At 38.0% G+C, this 6,882-nt stretch overlaps 1 non-coding gene across 1 annotated transcript; it reads right to left on the bottom strand.

Annotated features, from left to right (window-relative positions):
• Nucleotides 1-6,243: 6,243 nt before the first annotated feature.
• Nucleotides 6,244-6,351, bottom strand: LOC112781902 (small nucleolar RNA R71). Its single transcript, XR_003192650.1, has one exon. It is a non-coding gene; the product is annotated as a small nucleolar RNA R71 (small nucleolar RNA).
• Nucleotides 6,352-6,882: the final 531 nt, after the last annotated feature.

Genomic DNA, 6,882 nt, shown 5'->3' with positions numbered 1-6,882 from the left:
TTTGGCTCTCGTGCGTATCTAACAGAGAGTTGTGAATGCGCGGGGCTGCCTTCGCGCCAATCGCACAACCCATATCACGCGTACGTGTCCCTGACGCTTACGCATCACTTGGAAATCGCGCGACCCACGTGTACGCGTGCCTTACGTGTACGCGTCGTATGCGACGCACAATTAAACCACCTCACCGCCTGATTTCAATTCTCCCATCCCCCAATCCTAATTCTTTTCAATCCTAATTATTTCTTCTTTCTTCTTTCTTTCTTCTTCCTTATTCTTTCTTCATATCTATTACTTCCTTCTTCCCTTCTTCATCTTCACAATCAGGTTTCTTTTCTTCTTCCCATCCACTCTTTCATGATTGCATTTATTTATTTTTCTTTCTTCTAAATTTTTCCTTTAGCTTAATTTTCTATGGTTTCTTTTTCTTTTCTTTTTCTTGCATTCTTATGTTGGTGTTGGAATTTTATTTGGACATTACCTTATTATAATGAAGCTTGTAGATATTATGAGGAGTGATTTGACAATTGATATTTTAATTTGGCTCTCATGTACATTTGGATTATATTATTTTCATTCCTACTTTGACTTGCTCACCAAGTGTTTGTGAAAAAAGCACCAATGGCATCTTGAACTCTATTTTGTTTTACTCTTTTACTTGAATGCCCCTTTTTCACAGTACTTGTACTCCACATGTATTTGGGATTATCATTCACAATTGTCATCACACAAGTATTCTCTAAATTGGCACATTTATTAGTTGATGCTTGAGTTATGCTTCTCATGCCTATTCCTTGCATGCTTTTACCTCTTGCATCTATTTAATTATGAATTGCCTTCTTGCTCTTAATTGATGTCTTACCTACATGTTGTAGCTACCATGTATTTAAGCTATGATCTTTTCTTTGGCATTCATTATCACTTAGTATTTTCTTCCCTCCGATTTTAGTTATATATATATATATTTCACCTTCCTCCTCTTTCTTTCTTCCTTAGGCATGGGTACCAAGAAAGGAAAAGAGAAGGCCACTGACAAGACACCAGCAAGGAGAGGAACCAAAAGAACACCAGCTAAGGCACTTCCATCTTCAAGCGTAAAGCCACCAACAAAGCGGGTGAAAAGGATCATTAAAGTTGATGAATCTGAAAAAGCCTTTCCCGCACGAGACTCCACACGGTTCACTAACAGTTATTGCCAACAGATGTTCCCCATCCTAGCTGAGAGAAACTACAACAATGAGCATCTACTCATTGTCCCAACATACTTTGTTGATTTTGTGGAGTCCCGCATAGAGAGAAAACAGTGGAGATTTTTGAGGAGGCAGCCGCGAGAGGCCAACTTATCATGAGTAGTTGAATTCTACTCCAACTTCTACTCGCCTACTCTGTAGACTCTCTACGTCCGTCAGCAGCAAGCTCCTGTCTCTGAGAGTGCCATATAGAGAGCACTGAACCTTCCACCTAGTCCAGATGGATGGGATGCATATCAAGAAGCATCTCGTAAGCGCCGGATGTATCAGTTCGATTGGAATAGTGTCCTTGGAGTTATAGCCCAACATGGCAGCAAATGGATCTACTGGCAGCATCGTTCAAAACCCAAGAACATCTCAGCCCAGTCATTCACCCTGGAGGCTCACGTGTGGGCACAGATTATGTCCCACTATATCTTTCTGAGAACTCACGAGTCGACCTTCACAGCCGACATGGCTATTCTCATCTGGTGCATCCTGACAGAACAACCCCTCAACCTGCCCCGACACATCTGGCAAGCAATGGGACACGTACAGATTGCGAGTAACCTGCCGTTCCCCGTCTTGGTTTTAGATTTAGTCTCTGCAGCTGGTGTATCCTATCGGGTTGAAGACACGAAGGTCATGATCCCTAGGACCGACCGGTATGTCTCGAATGGGAAGTATATTAGGCCACATGTTCCCTCTGCGAGCTGGCCTGCAGGCCCATCTTTGGATACCCCTCCTTCCTCTACTCTACCATCATCCACACCACAAGCACCATCTACCCATCAGATGTTCCTTCAGATCCTTGAGAGGTTCGACCGGCAAGACCGGTGGATGGAGCAAATGGAGCGCCGTAACAAGTGCCGATTGATGAGCGGATAATTTATACGCTTTTTGGTATTCTTTTTAGTATGTTTTTAGTAGGATCTAGTTACTTTTAGGGATGTTTTTATTAGTTTTTATGTTAAATTCACATTTCTGGACTTTACTATGAGTTTTTGTGTTTTTCTGTGATTTCAGGTATTTTCTGGCTGAAATTGAGGGACTTGAGCAAAAATCAGATTCAGAGGTTGAAGAAGGACTGCTGATGATGTTGGATTCTGACCTCCCTGCACTCAAAGTGGATTTTCTAGAGCTACAGAACTCAAAATGGCACGCTTCTAATTGCGTTCGAAAGTAGACATCCAGGGCTTTCCAGCAATATATAATAGTTCATACTTTGGCCGAGTTTAAATGATGCAAAAGGGCGTTGAACGCCAGTTTTACGCTGCAGTCTGGAGTTAAACGCCAGAAACACGTCACGAACCAGAGTTGAACGCCAGAAACACGTTACAACCTGGCGTTCAACTCTAGAAAGAGCCTCTGCACGTGTAACATTCAAGCTCAGCCCAAGCACACACCAAGTGGGCCCCAGAAGTGGATTTATGCATCAATTACTTACTTCTGTAAACCCTAGTAGCTAGTTTAGTATAAATAGGACTTTTTACTATTGTATTTGACATCTTCGGATCATCTTTTGATCATTTTTAGATCTCTAGACCTCCATGGGAGGCTGGCCACTCGGCCATGCTTACCCTATGTTCACTTATGTATTTTTCAACGGTATAGTTTCTGTACTCCATAGATTAAGGTGTGGAGCTCTGCTGTTCCTCATGAATTAATGCAAAGTACTACTATTTCTCTATTCAATTCAACTTATTCCGCTTCTAAGATATTCATTCGCACTTCCATATGAATGTGATGAACGTGACAATCATCATCATTCCCCCACGAACGCGTGCCTGACAACCACTTCCGTTCCACCTTAGATTGAATGAGTATCTCTTGGATCTCTTAGTTAGAATCTTCGTGGTATAAGCTAGATTGATGGCGGCATTCATGAGAGTCCGGAAAGTCTAAACCTTGTCTGTGGTATTCCGAGTAGGACTCTGGGATTGAATGACTGTGACGAACTTCAAATTCGCGAGTGCTGGGCGTAGTGGCAAACGCAAAAGGATGGTGAATCCTATTCCAGTATGATCGAGAACCTCAGATGATTAGCCGTGCTGTGACAGAGCATTTGGACCATTTTCACAAGAGGATGGGACGCAGCCATTGATCATGGTGATGCCTCCAGATGATTAGCCATGCAGTGACAGCGCATCGGACCATTTTCACAGAGAGGATGAAAAGTAGCCATTGACAACAGTGATGTCCTTACAAAAAGCCAGCCATGGAAAGGAGTAAGACTGATTGGATGAAGACAGCAGGAAAGCAGAGGTTCAGAGGAACGAAAGCATCTCTATACGCTTATCTGAAATTCTCACTAATGATTTACATAAGTATTTCTATCTTTATTTTATGTTTAATTATTATTAATATTCGAAAACTCCATAACTATTTGATATCCGCCTGACTGAGATTTACAAGGTGACCATAGCTTGCTTCATACCGACAATCTCCGTGGGATCGACCCTTACTCACGAAAGGTTTTATTACTTGGACGACCCAGTGCACTTGCTGGTTAGTTGTGCGAAGTTGTGAAGTTATGTTTAGACTATGGTATTGTGCACCAGTTAGTGGCGCCATTGCCAGGGAGAGAGCGAACAACAAATTTTACAACCTCAGAGTAACAATTTCACATACCAAGTTTTTGGCGCCGTTGCCGGGGATTGTTTGAGTTTGGACAACTGACGGTTCATCGTGTAGCTCAGATTAGGTAATTTTCTCCTTATTTTGTTTTCAAAAATTTTTCAAAAATCTTTCAAAAAAAAAAATATTTCCCCTTTGTTTTCGAAAATTATTTCAGAATTTTTAAGAGTAAATTTTAGTGTTTCATGAAGCATGTTGAAGCCTAGCTGGCTGTAAAGCCATGTCTAAATTTATTTGGACTGGGGCTTCCAAACCAACATTATCAAGAGCAAGCTAGTTGTTGCTAATCCACCTGCTGCTGTTCCAGATCCACCTGATTTACATGCTAAAGCTTGACTGGCTATTAAGCCATGTCTAACCCTCAGATTGGAGCTTTAGACTAAAGAGCACAAGATTCCTGGAATTCATATTAAAAATTTTGGAATCCTTATTTTTTCTTTTTCATATAATTTTCGAAAAATCCAAAAAAATCATAAAATCATAAAAATCAAAAATATTTTGTGTTTCTTGTTTGAGTCTTGAGTCAATTTCAAGTTTGGTGTCAATTGCATTTTTTTCTAAAATTTTTATGCATTTTTCAAAAATTCATGCATTCATAGTGTTCTTCATGATCTTCAAGTTGTTCTTGGTAAGTCTTCTTATTTGATCTTGATGTTTTCTTGTTTTGCATCTTTTCTTGTTTTTCATATGCATTTTTGCATTCATAGTGTCTGAACATGAAAGACTTCTAAGTTTGGTGTCTTGCATGTTTTCTTTGCATATAAAAATTTTCAAAAATATGTTCTTGATGTTTATCATGATCTTCAAAGTGTTCTTGGTGTTCATCTTGACATTCATAGCATTCTTGCATGCATTCATTGTTTTGATCTAAAAATTTTCATGCATTGCATCATTTTCATATTTTTCTCTCTCATCATAAAAATTCAAAAAAATAAAAAAAAATATCTTTCCCTTTTTCCTCTCATAAAATTCGAAAATTTGAGTTGACTTTTTCAAAAATTTTTAAAATCTAGTTGTTTTCTATGAGTCAAATCAAATTTTCAAATTTTATCTTTTTCAAAATCTTTTTCAAAAAATCATATCTTTTTCACTTATCTTATTTATTTTCAAAAATTTTTAAAATATTTTTCAAAAATCTTTTTCTTATCTTTATCTCCTAATTTTCGAAAATAACATCATCAATTAATGTTTTGATTCAAAAATTTCAAGTTTGTTACTTGCTTGCTAAGAAAGATTCAAACTTTAAGTTCTAGAACCATATCTTGTGATTTCTTGTGGATCAAGTCATTAATTGTGATTCTAAAAATCAAATCTTTTTCAAAAACTAATTTCTATCATATCTTTTCAAAATATCTTCTTATCTTATCTTTTTCAAAAATTTGATCTTAAAATATCATTTCTAACTTCTTATCTTCTTATCTTTTCAAAAATTGATTTTCAAAATTTGTTTTAACTAACTAACTAACTTTTTGTTTGTTTCTTATCTTTTTCAAAACTACCTAACTAACTCTCTCTCTCTAATTTTCGAAAATATCTCCCTCTTTTTCAAAAAATTTTTTAATTAACTAATTGTTTCAAAATTCAATTTTAATTTATTTCTTCTTTTAATTTTTGAAAATCACTAACCATTTTTCAAAAATAATTTTCGAAAATCCTTCTCTCTCATCTCCTTCTGTTTATTTATTCATCTACTAACATCTCTCCCTCACTCACCAAAAATCCGAACCCTCTCTCTCTCTGAGTTCAGATTTTCTCTTCTTCTTTTCTTCTACTCACATAAGGGAACCTCTATACCTGGGTAAAAAGGATCCCTATTATTATTATTTTTCTGTTCCCTCTTTTTCATATGAGCAGGAGCAAGGACAAGAATATTCTTGTTGAAGCAGATCCAGAACCTGAAAGGACTCTGAAGAGGAAACTAAGAGAAGCTAAATTACAACAATCCAGCAAGCACCTTTCAGAAATTTTTGAACAGGAAGAGGAGATGGCAGCCGAAAATAATAACGATACAAGGAGAATGCTTGGTGACTTTACTGCACTTAATTCCAATTTACATGGAAGAAGCATCTCCATCCCTACCATTGGAGCAAACAATTTTGAGCTGAAACCTCAATTAGTTTCTCTGATGCAGCAGAACTGCAAGTTCCATGGACTTCCATCTGAAGATCCTTTTCAGTTCTTAACTGAATTCTTGCAGATCTGTGATACTGTTAAGACTAATGGAGTAGATCCTGAAGTCTACAGGCTCATGCTTTTCCCGTTTGCTGTAAGAGACAGAGCTAGAATATGGTTGGATTCTCAACCCAAAGATAGCCTGAACTCTTGGGATAAGCTGGTCAAGGCTTTCTTAGCCAAGTTCTTTCCTCCTCAAAAGCTGAGTAAGCTTAGAGTGGATGTTCAAACCTTCAGACAGAAAGAAGGTGAATCCCTCTATGAAGCTTGGGAGAGATACAAGGAACTGACCAAAAAGTGTCCTTCTGACATGCTTTTAGAATGGACCATCCTGGATATATTCTATGATGGTCTGTCTGAATTAGCTAAGATGTCATTGGATACTTCTGCAGGTGGATCCATTCACCTAAAGAAAATGCCTGCAGAAGCTCAAGAACTCATTGACATGGTTGCTAACAACCAGTTCATGTACACTTCTGAGAGGAATCCTGTGAGTAATGGGACGCCTCAGAAGAAGGGAGTTCTTGAAATTGATACTCTGAATGCCATATTGGCTCAGAATAAAATATTGACTCAGCAAGTCAATATGATTTCTCAGAGTCTGAATGGAATGCAAGCTGCATCCAACAGTACTCAAGAGGCATCTTCTGAAGAAGAAGCTTATGATCCTGAGAACCCTGCAATAGTAGAGGTAAATTATATGGGTGAACCTTATGGAAACACCTATAATCCCTCATGGAGAAATCACCCAAATCTCTCATGGAAGGATCAACAAAAGCCTCAACAAGGCTTTAATAATGGTGGAAGAAATAGGTTTAACAATAATAAACCTTTTCCATCATCCACT

The sequence above is a fragment of the Arachis hypogaea genome, chromosome 19 (genome assembly GCF_003086295.3).
Source record: "Arachis hypogaea cultivar Tifrunner chromosome 19, arahy.Tifrunner.gnm2.J5K5, whole genome shotgun sequence".
Lineage (NCBI taxonomy): Eukaryota > Viridiplantae > Streptophyta > Magnoliopsida > Fabales > Fabaceae > Arachis > Arachis hypogaea.
This window is presented reverse-complemented; position numbering and strand designations above follow the sequence as displayed.